Source organism: Benincasa hispida, chromosome 8, assembly GCF_009727055.1.
Source record: "Benincasa hispida cultivar B227 chromosome 8, ASM972705v1, whole genome shotgun sequence".
In the NCBI taxonomy this organism is placed as follows: Eukaryota; Viridiplantae; Streptophyta; class Magnoliopsida; order Cucurbitales; family Cucurbitaceae; genus Benincasa; species Benincasa hispida.
The window spans coordinates 3050849-3069432 of NC_052356.1; positions in this window are offsets into that span (position 1 = coordinate 3050849).

Consider the following 18584-nt stretch of genomic DNA (forward strand, 5'->3'; position numbering starts at 1 on the left):
CTACTCACTTGGAGAAATAATCGACGGCTAATAAAATATAATGTTTACCATTCGAATGAGGGAATGGTCCCATGAAATCAATCCTCCATACGTCGAATAATTCAAGCTCCAAGATAATGTTCATTGGCATTGCATTTTTCCATGAAATGTTACCTGTGCGTTGGCACCGATCACATTTCATTGCGTAGTCAACTGCATCCTTGAATAATATAGGCCAAAAGAATCCACTATGCAAAATTTTGGCTGCGGTGCGCTGCCCTCCAAAGTGCCCACCATATGGTGAGTCGTGGCATTGCGATAATATGTGTTGTTGAGCAGTATCTGGTACGCATAATCGAAAAATCTAGTCTGCACCTCTTTTATACAGATTCGGCTCATCCCAATAATAATGTCTGCATTCACTTTTGAGCTTCTTCTATTGGTGGTAGGTGTAATCTTCAGAAAATTGCTCACAAACCAAATAATTAACTATGTCTGCATACCAGGGAAATTCTTTTATATGGAACAGCTGCTCATCTGGGAATACGACACTCACCTCAAACTCGTTGTAGTCAACCTCGGGATTTTCTAGTCTCGACAAGTGATCCGCAACTTGATTCTCTGTCCCCTTTTGGTCAATTATTTCTATATCAAATTCTTGAAGGAGGAGAACCCATCTGATCAACCTCTGCTTTGCGTCCTTCTTTGTCATTAAGTATTTGATCGTTGAATGATCAGTATGCCTTTGTTCCCAACATATATGCCCGAAATTTTTCCAACGCAAAAATCAGTACCAGGAGTTCTTTCTCTGTGGTGGTATAATTTGTTTGAGAAGGGTTTAACGTTTTATTCGCATATGCGATGGAATGCAAAATTGTTTTTCTCTTTTGCGCTAAAGCTGCTCCCATCACATACTCGCTTGCGTCGCACATGATTTCAAATGGCAGTGTCCAATCCGGCGCAATCAATACGGGTGCAGTAATCAGTGCATCTTTCAAAACTCTAAATGCGTTGAGGCAATTATTGTCAAACTCAAATTTTCTGTCTGCCTCTAATAACGCACTCAGTGGTCATGCTATTTTAGAAAATTCTTTGACAAATCGTCTGTAAAATCCAGCGTGCCCCAAGAAGCTTCGTACAGCCTTCACGCTAGTTGAAGATGGAAGTTTTTCAATTGCTTCGATCTTCGCTTTGTCCACCTCCGACCCATCCCGAGAGACCTTATGTCCCAAACTATGCCCTCCTTTACCATAAAATGGCATTTTTCCCAATTGAGCACCAAATTTGTCTCTTCACATCTTTTCAGTATCTTCTCCAAATTGGCTAGGCAGACTTCATAAGTGTTCCCATAAACAGAGAACTCATCCATAAATATTTCCACAGAGTCCTCTAGATAATCTAAAAAGATGTCCATCATGCACCTTTGGAACGTGCTTGGCACATTGTAGAGACCAAACGGCATGCGGCGAAAAGCAAATGTCCCATATGGGCAGGTGAATGTGGTCTTGTCTTGATCTTCTAGAGCTATCATAATTTGATTGTATCCGATATAACCATCCAGGAAGCAGTAAAAAATATTTCCAGCTAGACGGTCTAGCATTTGGTCAATGAATGGCAGAGGGAAATGATCTTTCTTTGTGGCCGCATTCAACTTGCGGTAGTCCATGCACATACGCCATCCAGTGACGGTTCTTTGCGTATTAATTCGTTCCTTTCATTCGGGACTACCATCATTCCGCCCTTTTTTGGCACACATTACATGGGGCTAACCCACGTGCTATCTGCTATAGGATAGATAATTCTCGCATCTAGCCATTTGATAATCTCCTTCTTGACGACCTCCTTCATCGCAGGGTTGAGTCTGCGTTGATGTTCAATTGTTACTTTGTTGTCATCTTCAAGACGAATGTGTTGCATGCAGTACGCAAGGCTAATTCTTCTAATGTCGACGAGTGTCCAGCCAATTGCTCGCACATGTTTCTTAAGAATGCTCATCAACGCATTCTCTTGATCTTCGTTGAGCGCAGAGGAAATGATCACTGGCAGCTTCTCATTCTGCCCAAAAAATGCTTACTTTAAATGGGTTGGTAGGGTCTTCAATTCAAGTGTTGGTGGTTCCACTAGGGAAGGTTGCATTATTTTTCTTTGATCTATTTCTGTTGGCTCTACTTCTTGATTTGCAATCATCTCTTCTTCCTTGTTTGTTTTTGTTGTGATCGCATTGCAAGCAGCAACGGATGCGCTGGCATCCTCTTCTTCATTCTCTTCATCAAACTTTTCTTCTTCAATTGAATTACGGTCATCATTAGAGTCCTGTAGGTCTTCTTCATCCGAAAACTTCATGGCACGAATTATATTAAACTTGAGCTTCTGTTCGTTGATACTCAAAGTGATTTCCCCTTTATGCACATCAATTTGAGCACGACCCGTTGATAGAAAAGGTCGCCCTAGAATGATGGGCACATCTTTGTCGGCCTCATAGTCTAAAATGATGAAGTCAGCTGGCAGGATAAATTTTTCAATAGTTATCAGCACATCCTTCACCTTTCCTTCTGGATGAACTAGAGATCTGTCGACCAGCTGGAGAGTCACGGTTATGGGTATAAGTTGCCCCACATTCAATTGTCTAAACATTGACAGAGGCATCAAATTTATGTTGGCTCCAAGTCACATAGGGCTTGCCCGATGTACAGTCCTCCTATGGAGTAAGGAATAGTAAAGCTCCCAGGATTGCTCATCTTTGGTGGAATTATTGATTTGAAACTTTGCATTAACGCGAGCGTGGCAAATTTTCCAGCTCCCCCTTTTTAGTTACCATATCCATCAGAATCTTGGCGTAGGCAGGCATTTCCTCAATCGCTTCACTGAAAGGAATATTAACATGTAATTGCTTTAATATAGATAAGAAGCGTTGGTACTGTACCTCTTCGTTCTTTTTCATCCTTAGTCTCCGTGGGAAAGAGGGTAACTGAACTTTCATGGTTCCCATTTCAATTGGCTTTGAGGTCGACGCAACCTCCAGTTCTACTGCTTCATTTTCTCTTCCTTCTTCTTGCGTCACCGCAATCTTAGGTTCAGCCGCAATGGAAGTTGTTCTACTAAGCTCCTTCTTTTCTCCCTCCACAGTCTTCCCACTACGCAATGTCACAACCTGACATTGCTCTTTACCTAATCCCCCCGAGTTGCGTGGAAGTTCAGTTGAACTTGGCAGAGCCCCTTGCGGTCTACTCTTCAGCTCACTCACAATCTGACCCATCTGTAATTCAAGATTGCGGATGGACGTTGCCTGACTTTGAAGCACGGTTTCATTTTTCTCTATGTATTGCTTCAGTAGGCTTTCCAAAGAAGAGGATTGCGATGGTTGTTGTGAGCTACTTGCTTGATTGCTCGTTTGACCGTTGTTGCGTGGAAAGAATTCTGGTGGCCCTTCTTTTTGCACCACAGGTTGGAAATTTTGTTGTTGATTCTTCCAAGAAAAATTGGGGTGGTTTCTTCACCCAGGGTTGTAGGTATTCGAAAAAAGGTTATTCTTTAAAAAGTAGACAAATTGTGGATTTCGCGGGCAATCCTCCATCTCATGCCCATCACCGCAAGTCGCACACCTTGCGGTGTTTTGACTGATTGTGTTGATTTGCGTAGTTTGCGATGTTGGGCTGCTGATCGCAATTCCTTGGATTAAATTCATCATTGAGGTCATCTGGTTTTGCAGTGAAGCAATAGCACCGTTATTTGCGTCGGTGTCTTTGAGTCTCAATCTCTAGTCACTCTCTCTCCAATCTTCATGATTGTTAGAGATGCGATCCAAGATATTCTTCGCCTCATCATATGTTTTATTAAGCAGACCACCAACAGCTGCCGCATTGGCAGCGGTCTGCGAAGCGGGATTCAAACCATGATAGAAAATCTCCATTTGAAGGCAGTCTGGTAACCCATTATGTGGACAGTCTCGGACCAACCTCTTAAACCTCGCCCAAAGAATCGTTGAGTGATTCGTCCATGTCTTGTTCAAAATTTGTAATCAATTTCCTTCGTCTGGCGTTCTCGGTAGGTGGAAAATACTTGTTCATAAATTTCTCCACTACTTGTTTCGAAGAAGTGATTTCTCTCGGTTCGAGAGAATATGCCCATTTCCTAGCCTGATCAAAGAGAGAAAATGGGAACAACATTAGTCGAACTTCTTCGGCAGAGATGTTCGGGAACACAAAAGTATTGCAGATTTCAATAAAACTTTAGAGGTGAGCATGCGGATCCTCCCACGCCTTCCTCCGAATTGACCTGCAGTCTAGATCATCTGCAGCATCACCGGTTTCATTTCGAATCTGCTTTCGTCGAGGGCAGGCCTCATGATTCCTGGAGAGAAATCATAGAGGTTTAGCGATGCATAGTCCTAATGGGCCTATTGCGATCGTTTGCCAACAGAATTGGATTGGCCATGACATTATTATCATTTGGTGCTCCATTTCCAGGCTACTTCGCCATCTCTTCTATATTGGATTATGGTTGCTGTTGGCGGTTTCTCAGTCTTCTTCTAAATGTCCTCTCAATCTCTGGGTCGTAATTCACCAGAGATTGAGAGTCTACAAAGAAATCAGAAAAATTACTGTTAGCACTCTATTTTTCCGAAGTCCCCTACAACAGCGCCAAAAACTTGATGCTTGATTTTATGAAGTGGAAATGAGGATCATATGCGTTGTGCATTCAAGTTTCCCCAGCGGAATCCAAGTGTAAATTCCTCTAAGTTTTCTAGTAAGTCCAGGGTCGAACACAGGGACTTGTGAAAACAGATTGCGTTGGTAATTTTTATGAAAACCTTGCGATAACCGAGTAAATAAGTTGTTGGTTTGTTGTTGATTGCGTTAATAAGAAAATAAACAAATGTGACAGATTTGAGAAAAGACAGTTGTGTGATAGAAGCAATGAGTATGCAATGAACGGGTTGAGAAAATCTTTAGCTAGCATTACTTGGGAATGCGTCAGACTATGCGATCATGTTACAACCATACACAGAGAGTCATTTTCCAATGTAAATGTGATGCTCCTAAGTCTAGGACGCACGTGTTAAATGCAAAAGTGTCCATAGAGCTTATTTCTAAGTCTCTACACTTGTCCTATGCAATGATGCAAAATGCATGAAAGTAAGGTGACCGCATTCAATCATATCCTATATCTAGGATGCATGCGATGCATTAATAACAAATAGTGTTCATTCCTAAGTGCCTATCTCTTGTATTATATGTTCTAATCTGACTCTCCCAAGCCTAGATTCTAACCTGACCTTCCCAAGTCTAGATCCTGTCCTTAGACTACCCTCCCGGGTATCTCTAATAGACGAATGAAGCATACATAATACAAGATAATCGCAAAGAATGAAGATTCCCTAGTTGTGCTAGCTAAATGCTTCTCAACCCATTCAACTGATTTAGCTACTCATGCGTGAATAACAGAGAGTGAACAGATATAGAGAAGTAAATTCCATTTTTATAAATGAGTTGAGTACAAAATGACAATGGAAGTTAAAGGTAGAAAGCCGGCACAACCTCCTTCCTCGCTTCCACCTTAAAATGGAAGAAAACAATGGACAAAAGCGTGCGAACTAAAGTATGAAATCTCTAACTGCTTAACCCCTTCTCTGAAGAATGACATTGGTATTTATAGAGCATCCATGGTGAAAGACGGCTTCTCTCTCTTGGTTGTACAGATGGGACGGCTTTAATTCCTGACTGATGCACCGAATAATTGTCACCGAAAAGCTGAATGTACTTTGTGACTGTTATCTGCTGTCAACTTAATTCGGATCCAACTGTCATAAGCTTTCTGTCCCATCGCGATTGATTAGCCTTTCAACCAGATGCGCCCACCATGTTGCGCTGATCAAGTTGCGGTGATCCTTCTCGGGCGAATGTTTGCGAACACAATCATCGCAAAGCCTTGCGGTGAAATTGCACTCGACCAGTGATTTCCTATGATCGCAATTCTTGCATTGCGTTGACGCATATTCTGCACAAAAATACAAAAATCAACTGTTCTAATGCGTTGAACGCATGCGATCGCAATTATATGAAATCGTTGCTTAATGGATGCAAATTAACATATTTCATCAACGCAATCCAATATCGTTTAAGAACTTAGCACTATGATAACGTGCATTTCTGCTCGTTATCACTTCCCTCCTTAAAGAACTTTCATCCTCGAAAGTTCAGTCCTGAAAAAGCTTCCGGGTATCGAGCTTTCATCTCATCCTTTGGATTTCAAACTAATTCATTATATCATGTATACGAGTACTTCAAACTTTCACGGTATGTGAAGATTTATACTTTTCCTATATAAGTAACACCTCCAACTCTAATGTAAACACCAATTTGAAAACACAAGTTAAATGGTTTAGCATAACCCTAGGGTGTTAGAATCTAGAGTGAGAAGTGTACCTTTCATCACAGTGTCTGATCTCTCCGTCTTATTCTCTCGTTCCCATGTTGCCTTATCGAATTAGTGACTCTGCCACAAAACTTTCACTAGAATTATCTTCCTGTTGCGTAAAGTCTTTACCTCCCTGGCGAGAATTTGAATAGGTTTTTCCTCATCACTTAAGTTCTCATTCAACTGTAATGGTTCAAAATCCACCACATGGGATGGATTCGTCACATACATCCTCAACACAGATACATGGAAAAACATTATGAACTAAAGACAATGCTGGAGGTAATGCCAATCGGTAAGCTATGAGGCCAATGCACTCCAAGACCTTGAAAGGGCCAATGAAATGTGGACTTAGCTTCCTTTTTCTTACAAACCTTAGAACACCTTTCATAGGTGCCACTTTTAAGAACACTTTGTCGCCAGTTTCAAACTTTAGATCTTTACGTCTGACATCGGCATAACTTTTCTGCCTGCTCTAAATTGTTTGCATGTGTGCTCTAATCTTCTGTATTGCCTCATTCGTGGTCTACACTAACTCAGGTCCTAGCAACTTTTGTTCACCAACCTCGTCCCAACATACAGGAGACCTGCAACTCTTCCCCTATAGGGCCTCAAATGGTGACATGTCAATATTAGTCTCGTGACTATTAATATAAGAAAACTTCATAAGATGCAAATGAAATTCTCAACTCCTCGAACACTCCCATCCACAAGCACGTAACATATTCTCGAATTTTTTGTTCAAACACTCTGTTTGACCATCAGTCTGCGGGTGAAAAGTTGTAATAAATTCTGACTGGGTATCATACACCTTTTGGGAGACTTAAAAAAAAAAGATGTAAAACGTGGGTCACCATTTGACATAATTGAAACTGGTACCAAAAGAGGTGTGATAACCCCTTCCATATATAACTATGAAACTTAAGATGCTGAAAATCGACAACACTTTAATGCATTCATGCTGAGAATTGTGAAAACTGTCCTGACCTTAAAAAAGTCTTATCCACTAAAAACAAATATTTGAGCCTACCGTATTGTCACAGGAAAATCCCCGTACATGCGGTGGAGAAACTGGTCATACTATATAAGGCATCATCTGAAGATACGTAACAGATCAAATCTGGTCAATTGAAAATTGCTTCTCATCCAAAAGTGCCGACTGTGATGTCTTTCTTAGGGTCTACATGTATGAGAATAACTCTGTCTAATTAAGTCTCACATTAATATGAAACTCATCACGAGGCTTTATACTGTCACGACTATAAAACTTTCTTGAGTCAATCCTCATGTTATTCTTTAGCCTTAAAACAACCACATACCATTACTTAGACCCTATTGTGAACAAGTCTAGAATTTCCTCCGAAAATGAGGTTTTGAAGTCCCTGGATGCTAAGCATCAGTCAATGGATAACACATTTCCATAACCTCATAATAATTATAATTGATCCTTGAAGTTAGTTTTTTACGATAAAACTTTCTTGATTCATAAGTCCTAGCTTGAATTCCTTGTACTCTATAGAGCTAGTTAACTCATTATCTATGCAAGAGAAAACATACTATCTTGTAATGCTCCAAACCCACCTATAGCAACTTCTTGTTATCAACTCAACTTTATTACCAAGTGTATCCCTTATGCCAATAGTTATATTGGAAGATCTAACTTACTTACTTTTGTGCATATATCACTTTTGTCTACCTCAAGCTAGATTATTTTCCTTTTTCAATCAACTTGATGGTCTTTCTAGTTCATGTTTCTAACTAGCACACAAACTCGAAATCCCTTAAATCTTACTAATGCCTTCAATGATTTACCTCTTAACTAATGAAGCCTCAACATACCATGCCAATAGTTCTTGAACATCTGCTGCTACTAGTAACTCCATTTTAGCTTATCCCTTCTCGACCTTCTATTTCGCTAACAGATTCTTGTGTTAAAACAAAGTTCCATATTTATCACCTATATAAGTTATCTTTCCATCCAACACATATTGTCCTAAAGTTCCACATGATAATGAGGTATTCTTATTTTACACCAGAACAAATACCTTGTAACCCCTCATATCAAGCCTCTGGACCATACTTAACTCTCCCATAAAGTCTTATTTCTCTCACTAGGAATTTCCATCTCATAGAATTCTCCTTTGCCAATTTTCGTGCTTTTAAACTCCAAAAGGCTTTCGTTTGTTCAAACTTGTGCAACTTGGATCTCCTCATCATAATAAGGCTATGGATGTAATCTAGGTACTCTAAAATAATCCTTCAACCCAAACAAATAACACTTTCCTTTTATCCCCTTTAAGTCCAAGCTCATGCCCAACTATTTTGGCTTCCTTTAATGACATTAACTTAGCTAGATATTCCAAAAGAAATCTTCATATTATCACACAAACTTTACCTAGTCCATCGAGTTCCTAGTATTAACAAAGTGCTTATGACTTATTAATCCATTCCAAAGTTCCCCTCGAAACGTTTGGTTTAATATCTCAAAACCTTTAATAAATCTATAGACTCTTCTTCTTTTCCTTCTTATCCATAAAACAACTTTTAACCTTATACTTGAGTACTGGCTTGTGTATTTATACTACTACTAATTGCACTATCCAACACAAAACATACACTAGTCCTTGATCAATTCTTGTCTCGACAATTTATTCCTTGGCTTAGACATATACATACCTTTATTCCTAAACTTCCATAACCCTATATAGTTGCATCACCTTTAAGATCTTTGAACTGAGGTATATATATTTGTTCGTTTCTAACATAATTTCCATGAGATAAACTAGTGCCAAGTGACCTCATAATTTATTCTATTTTATTTTTCTTCTTTTGTAGTGTCGTACCTGATAATCCTTTTATAATAACTTCTATCTTGTCATTGCCCTAGCATTAGAACATATTGGTGCATTTAAGCCAAATATTTTAATGCACAACTATCACATGACTTTTAATTAATAAGACATACCTGGCGATGACGAGGAATTCGTTCATGGGCCATAGGAACAATCTAGACTTACATAGTAAGTCAGTCTACAGAACCCAAAATGTGGGCTTTGATACCAACTATAACGACTCGACCCCCTGGGACTCAAGCTAGGCCGTTGCATGCATGGAACTTAAAACGACGTCCTTTTTATAGTAAAATAGATGCTAAATAAATAAGATAGCTTAAAAGATTTTCATTAAATCCAAATAATAAATTCAAATGATAGGGTACCAAAAAGTCATAAATGAAAATAAATAAGTCTGAAAACAAATATCAATTTTAAGTTCCAAATACTAAAACTGAAAGTGAATAAAAAAAAATAAAGGAAACATGAGCAGAAGCTTAAAACTAGTCCCCAGTGACTCGATCATGGATTCCGCTTTTCATTCGCCAACGCGTCCCTGCTCTTACTTGAATCATCAACATGAAAAAGGATGAGTATAAAATACTCAGTAAGTAACTCCACTACTGGGGTCAGGCTAGGCATCTATATCCCTTAAATGCCTACCTCTAATGGAACGTAAGCACTCTCCTAATCCTCATGGGACACATACATACATGAATAACTAAATTTCATCCTACTGTAGTTAAGTATACCCACTACCTCTAGTAAGTCCCATAGGACCCACAACCTATGGTGAACCCCGAAGGAGACACCACTTCTAGTGAAAGGAAACACAACCTCTGGTGAATCTCGAAGGAAAGCACCACCTCTAGTGAATCCCGAAGGAAACACAACCTCTAGTGAATCCCGAAGAAAACACCACCTCTAGTGAATCCCGAAGAAAACACGACCTCTGGTGAATCCCGAAGGAAAGCACCACCTCTAGTGAATCCCGAAGGAAACACGATCTCTGGTGAATCGCGAAGAAAGCACCACCTCTAGTGAATCCCGAAGGAAACACAACCTCTGGTGGAAATTCCCGAAGGAAACCACCACCTCTAGTGAATCCGAAGGACATACAACCTCTGGTGAATCCCGAAGGAAAGCACCACCTTTAGTGAATCCCAAAGGAAACACAACCTCTGGTGGATCCCGAAGGAAATCACCACTTCTAGTGAATCTCGAAAGATACATAACCTCTAGTGGCCATCTAACTAATCAGTGAGGACACTATCACGATCCCAACATCACAAGTATCATAACATGATTCTATAACATACATATACATCTCATCATCATAGTTCTACAACATACATGTACATCTCGTCATCCTAGTCCCATAACATACATATACATCTCATCATCATGGTTCTATAACATACATATACATCTCGTCATCCTAGTCCCATAACATACATATACTCTCGTCATCATGGTTCCATAACATACATATAGATTTCGTCATCATAGCTCTATAACATACATATACATCTCATCATCCTCAGATTCAGTAGGATCTCCAAGAATAATAGCATACTTAAATCATGCTAGCATTCAAACATCTCTATGCGCATCTAGTCTTTTAAACCCCCGTGCTAGCAAGGCATACATAAACATCAAACTATCAATATATCCTCAGTAAATGATAATTATCAATACCTGGCTCTAGTCCTTTCAAACCTCAGTCAAGGAAGGCATACATAAATATCATGCTAACTAATAATCCTCAATAAATCATAATTATCATTGTCAGACACTAGGGCAGTTCCTCTAGTAAGATATCTCAAATGTGTCAGGGATATTAGTCCACGAAATTAATCTTCTTAAAAACCTTTAGAAAACTTGAATCAATCCTAAAACATAAATTGCCAAATTTAATTTAGTGACCATGGTCTAAAATCATGCATCCAATATTTTAAATTAACGCTTTGGGAGCTAAACCCAATTAACCAAATTGGTCCAAAAATGTTTTAACTTACCAAAAAAAAAAAAAGAGGCTTGATCCAAAATTAGTTTCGAAACTCAGATCTATTAGCGAACCTGAGCATAAAAACAAAACCCACATTAAACAATTGATTTTCACCATTACCTTTAATCCAAAACTCGAAAGTGTTGAAATTCACCAATCTTACCAACTTAACAATGTCTCAATTCTATAGCAACATCTTGAAATCTCTAAACAATTATCCGAAATGTAACTTAATGCAAAATTGCTTCAAAACCTCTCCAAAACTTCAATCCTGCATCCAAAGCATTATGGGTAACATTAAATTCAAGCCAAACTAAATGGGTAATCAAGACCTTTCAAGAAAACTCATAAAACACCATAAAACTTACCAAAATCCTTAAAAAATCAATCCTTGTAACGTTGGACAACTCGTTCCTGGCTTTAAAACTTCTCCCAAAACTCGAAATTCCAGTGAGAACTTAGGCAGAGGCAGTGGCAACGACGCTGGACCGGCGGTAGCATGCTCAACGATGGCGTATGGTTCTAGACAACACGACTTCGACGAGATGGGAGGTCTGCCATTGGTATATCTAGGCTGAGACGCATGGTCGGCTGGCTTGAAGACTTCGCATGGCTGGGTGGTCACGACGGCAAACGCGACTAGCAAAACAAAAACATGACGAGGCTCAGGTTCAGTTGTCGGTGGGGGAACTCAGATTCATGGCGTCAAAAAGCATGAACGAAACCCATGAATCGGCGCTGACAAACAACAGCGGCTGGGATGAGGCTTCGATGGAGGAGCAGCGACACACAACTTGGAGGCTATGTAAGACCTTAACACTAAATCTAAGGTGGAAGATTATTTGGAGAAGGAAAATCCTAAGTAATAAAAAATATTGGGGCAATGGTGAAAGCATATGGAGGAGTACAGCCATATATACTAAGTTATATCAAAAGGGTGGCAAGTGGTTAGGAATATGGCCAATGCATGTGGAGAGTTTAGGCACCTTGAACGCATGGCCTAAGAGTACGTAGAAGGCTGGCTTCATATTGTACTAAACTTTGGAAGCAAGAAGGCTTGGGCAATGGCCGTGGACTTGCATGCAACTAACGCAAGGGCATGCATAAGGCATGCGAACGCGGGCAAGGCATGCGTCGAGCGGGCATGCCAGGCACCCAGCCCATGCGTCGAGCCTAAGCACACAGCCCATACGGCGAGTAGGCCAACCGCTGCCAAACTGCTAGCCATGCGTTGATGCCAAGCTGCCCTGCCGAGCGGCCATGCCCATGCGTTGATGCCATGTGCCGAGCGCCCCTGCCCATGCGTCGAGCGACCAGCCTATGCCACGAGCGCATTGTTGAACGGCCATGCGTCGATGGCCAGCGCCTATTCCAAGCGCCATGCGTCCATGCCAAGTAAGCCGTGCAGACATACCTAGTGAGCCATGCGTCAAGGATAAGCGGCCACCCTATGCATTGGTGATGGCTGGCTTATGTGATGGCTAAGTTGGATTGTGATGGTAGTGCGTTGGCTTGCTATGCGTTATGGACAAAAGGAAGGCTAATTGATAGGTTTGAAAAGAGCCCCAAGGGGAGATGCCAATATTTATGAAATGCATCCATAAGCCTAACAAATTTGATAGGTGAACATGTTTAAGTATTTAAGTGATTAAGATGGCGAAAGGAGGATCACACAAAGCAATCCTATCACTCTAAGCAGGAGGTGGCCAAAGGAGATTACATGCAAAAGTGGTCCTATCACCCTAAGTAGGAGGTGGATGAAGGAGGTTGCATACAAAATGAAAAATTTGGTTGGCAAATTAAGGTGAGAACAACTCAAGACTGTGCTGGAATAGGCTAAGTGTTGGCAGCTTTAAAAAGGGACAAATGGGAGTTGAGTTTTCGCAAAGGGGTGAGCTTGGGATGGCTATAAATAGAGAGGTTAGGCGAGAAGAATTCATTCATGCCATCACCAAAATCTCTGTGTTGAGAGCTTATTTAGAGTGCTATGCTTGAGTATTTAGGCTGCCAAATTAATTGGGGTCTGAGGGAGCTAAGGTTATGTTGGTGAAACATTGGAGTCAGCTCGGATGCATACGCCTAGCCAGCCAACGCATCCAGCACACAGTGCGAGCGCCTTGCACCTTGCAGCACTGCGTTCGTCCATCGTAAAGCAGCGTGCCTTGCACCAATGCATCACTCACACCAGCCTAAATGTAGCAGCCCACCGTGCAATGCATCACACACACCCTGCACACGGCCGAACGCCCAGCTGCCTGCCAAACTCCATTGCGCCCACACAGTTCAAATAACCTCTAAAGGGGCTGATTTCGGGATTTTGGCTAAGTTTGGAGTGGGGTAAGCTGGTACTTTTATTATATAAAGGTATTTTGGCTATTTTAGCATTATTTATTGATATAACAAGTATTAATTGAGGAATTTTCATTCATATGAAGGAAATCTCAAGAAGATATTCTCAAAGTGGTTTTAGTAAGAAATCTTGCTTACGGTGAGTGGTTATTTAGTTTTATGCATTGTTATATGAATAAATGCATAGGTAAGTACAAATGCATACTTGTAATGTTATGTTTACTTGCTATGATATTGTCTGTGTGATTTCTATGGAAACTAAGATTATACCTGAAATACATAAGTTAGCATGCTTAACAATGGTACTTGGCAGGAAAAATATAGTCGGCCTCGGTCGGCGGGAAATGATAGTCGGTGACGACCGACGGGAAATATAGTCAAGATACCTAAGCATGACTAGCGAGAAATAGAGGTTGATGTGCACATTGGCAGGGAAAGTGAGTTATAGGAAAGTTTCCATAAAAGTTGTTATGATTGTTAATATATGCATGATGTGAACATGCCAAGTATAGCATGTAGTGGAGGATAATGATTGAATGAGATACATGTGATCATGCAGAGATTATAATTGTGATTATGTGATTGACTTCCCAAAAATATGTTTTGTTAAGCTATGTTATCTTAAAAGGCACCACCCCTGGGCTTATTAGGTTATTGTAAACATATTGAGGTTTTTAATAGATAAAGGGGGAAATGTTATATTAAAATATTGTCTTGAAAAGCTACTAGTATGCCTTCATGCCCTCTTCCAAGTCTTGGGCTAAGACGAGGGAGGGGATGTGATAGGCTGGACGACGTGGGTAAGGCGATGAGCGACAATCGTGGGCAGCGAGGGTTTCAAGTGGGGGGCGGGGGGTCGCATGAGTACCAACGAGAGAGGGAAGAAGAGATTAATTTTAAAGAAAAAATAATAAAAATAAAATAAAATATTATTTTTAATTTAATTTAATTTTACTTTATTTTATTCTTTAAAAACCAAATAACCATATTTTACTTTACTTTATTCTTTAAAAACCAAATAACCATATATATATTTAAAATTCTTTCATTTTCCCCTTTTAAAACACAAATTTCAAAATTAACAAAAAAAGAATATCTTCAATTATTACAAAATACTAATTTTAAATTACGAAAAACTTGGGATGTTACAGTGTTGATGAATATTAGACCACATTGTTCGTCTCTCATGAAACCAACTTTGAAGTAGACCTTTTATGTATTCTAGCAACAAAGTTATTGGTAACACTTGGGCTTATTTGGTAATAGCATTGAAGCATTCAACACTATTATTGGTCATGTTATCATATTGGTTTCTGGACTGGTACCACCGTGCCCATTGCTCAATATCAGCATCATCCAAATATCTTGGAAGCGAATCGTTGTTAAAGTTCACTATTTGGACCCAATGGCCCTTGAACTCTGATTCCCGATACACTCTGCAAGCATCGTGAAACAATTTTCTAACGAACTTGTCCTTGAAGTATTTCTCCACGTTCCTTTTTAAATGGTAGGTACAAAGCCTGTGGTAAGAATTGGGGAATATGGCATCAACTGCATTAGCTATACTTTATCTATGGTCTGAGACAAATATGAGGTTAAGGCATTCTCCAATTGCTATTTTAAGATTCTTCATGAACAACTTCAGGGCTCGGTCATTCTTATTATCAACAATTGCATATGCCCATGGGTACAGTTGGTTGTTACCGTCCATTGCAACACCAACTAGCATTTTTCCCTTGTATTTATCCTTTAGATGAGTACTATCTACAATGATCACAGGTCGGCAACTCCTAAAACCTCTTAAACTCGCATCTAGTGCCATGAACATGTATTAGAAATATTTTGATTCTTCAAGCTTGATCTCAAATACAGTTCCAGGATTTTCTATTTTCAAAGCCCCACCATATGCATGCAAATTGGCATATGATTCCTCTAGCGCCCCCCTTGCAAGAGTAAAAGTAGTTTCTCTTACACGTCATGCCTTGTTATAACTAATATTGACACTGTATTGATGTTGCATATCCTCAATAATATGGTGTGGTTTGTCCTCCCGATCAACTCCAAACTTGTCCTTCATCAAGTGACCAATAACTAATGCACTGGCTTGCCTGTAGTCATGATTCAATACTTAAATCGAGCATGTGTGATTGGGCATGCATTTTATGATCTTGAAAATATGACATTCGTCCATTTTAATTGCTGGAACAACCCACTAACAAGTTGGGTGTAAACACCGAACAATATACAATTTTTGTTCAATTTTTTAACCCACAACTCAAAGTTGTTCTTAGTGGCCAACATTGCTAACCTCATCTTCACACCACTCTTGCTAAAGAAAATTTGATCTACTTTAACCATATCTCCAACCCTATGGACGACTGCGATTGCATGATCAAGTCCCGCGTTCTGGTATACTACTGGATGGTAGTACATTGTACGGAATTTGTTGAGGCGCACTATCAACAAAATGGCCACAATTATTTAACAGAATCGGAGTTGATTGTTCTTCATTCACAATAGAAGAATCACTCCCTAAAACGACTTGAGTTGGTTGTTCTTCATTCCCAGCCTCTTCCTTTTCTATCATCAAATTCTCATTTACACATGTCCCAACCTCTTCTATTGTCACTTTCAGATGCAATACATTCGCTATATTAACATCAATGTTATCATTTTTTAGTGAGACACTCGATGGACAAACATCATGCTCATTAACATCCATTCCACACATGAGTTGGTCTTATCTCTTTGGGTAATCAAATGTTGCCTCGCGATGAATTTGTTCAATTTCCTCAAAACTTACAAATACCTGCGGTCTAGTACGGTCATACTTTGAGAGGAGAAATTTAACATCAACGTCATCCATTAATCATATTGGAGGAGAATCAATATCCATCTTATATGTCACCCTCATTATAATTTTGAACTCTGTGAAACTAACTTGCATGATCTTATATACTAGATTTACCAACTCATTATACGTCAATGTGCTCAGAACTAACAAACCCTTCAAAAGGCCTCCAATATAGCGTTGTTATGTATCGTCCCATATACCACCATAACATAAGAATATACATTTCTCCATCCTTCAAGAAAAATAATACACAAAGTGAGCAGTTAGGAAAATTGGTTACTGTTATATACTCATTATACTCGATCCTCGCTACTCGCTTTTCACTTCTCAATACTCGATACACGTTCCTCGATACTCGATATTCTTAACTTGATGCTTGCTATTTCATAACTTTCTCTCCCCTCATCCTCACTCCACTTGAAGTTATTCGCATGTCTAAATGCACACTCACATACTCACACACTTATTTTCTTTGCTATGTTCGTATGTCTCGCACAACGTCGAAAGTAAAAAACGTGAGCAACAAATGAGGAAAAACCATAACATTTACTTATTTGAGGTGTGAGACAATATAGTGAAATGATCTGAATGCCTTAATAACTTGATCTCTGTCAAGAAAAACAGGCTTTTAAAGTTGATTTCTTTTAGGGAAAGTGAGCTCTGTTTTCTTTTTTGTGTTCCAGTTCTCTTTGTTCTTAGTTAATAAAAAAAATAACTTCACATTTGAAGAAATCGATTTAAAAGAATAGTGAGAATTGTCAGAAAATTCCCCAATTGGTGTATATTCGTACATGAGCATTAACTATAGAGTAGGTCCTCCAATGGGTGCAGACAATTCAAAATGATTGAGTACACATTAATCGAGTGTCAAGTATGACGTGGCTATGATCGAGTATACACTTGTCGATTGCACACGTATTGAGTGACCATGCATCTGGGTATCGAGTGACCGTGCATCGAGGATCGTGTGACGAGCCAACGAGGGTCGTGTGACGAGTAATCGAGGATTGAGTGACGGGTAATCGAGAATCAAGTTTCTTGGAAGGCCCAGGCATGCGAGGTGCATCTCAGGGGCGAAGCGGTAAAATCACACATTGATGACATTAACAGAAGGCCACTTTCCGTTACTTTTTCTACAAGTGACCATTTTTCATTTGGACCTCACAAATGAGGCCATCCGTACATAAAACCCGGTCATGATGGGTGTAGATAAACGTTAGATGACATTTTATAATTTTTTTGAAACTTGAAGGTACTAATGTAACTTTTGAAAGTCAGAAGTATTTTACAACGAAGTATTAATGGTTTTGTAGATATATTAATAAAGTTTTTTTTAATTTTTTTTTTTAAGTTTAAGGGTATTTTTAAAGCTTTTGAGAGCTTCAAAGTAGTTTTGAAACAAAGTACTAACGTTGTCGACCTAAAACCAATGATAAAGATATATATTTTTTTATTTTATTTTTAAAAATTTGAGGATATTTTTGAAACTTTAAAAAATTGAAGGGTATTTTTGATATAAAATACAAATAACTTACTTAAATTAATAATAGAATCTCGATGTTAATCACGCACGAGATTCCACGAGGAAAATCCCCTTCGAATGCTAGTGGTCGGTTTTCTATCGCTAGTGCGTGGGAAAGTTTGCGTCCTCGTCGTCCTAGGGTGTCTTGGGCTGGTATTTTGTGGGCAGGGGTGGTATTCCGCGTCACTTCTTTTGTGCGTGGTTAGCTATGAGGGACAGGTTAGGTACGCGAGATTGGTTGAGGAGTTGTGGTGTGTTGACAGAAGGGGGTGTCTTCTGTGTGGGGGAGGTGTGGTGTCGCGAGATCATTTATTTTTTGAGTATGGGTTTGAGAGAGAGGTGTGGTCTAGTGTGTTGCATCAGTTGGGTTCATCGCATCAGGTGGAGGGTTGGGATGTAAAGTTGAGTTGGTTGTGCCGAATGGGGTCGGGTAAGGGGGTGCGTAGTAAGTTGTTTCGTGTATTCTGGTGTGCTTCCATATACTACATCTGGTAGGAGCGTAATCGGTGGCTACATGGAGGTTGATCGAGGTCGGTGTCTGCTCTAGTTCACCTTATGGTCTTTACGGTTTGTGCTCGTACTGCTTCCTGGCGGATTGATCTTCTTGGTCTTATCTAATGTGTT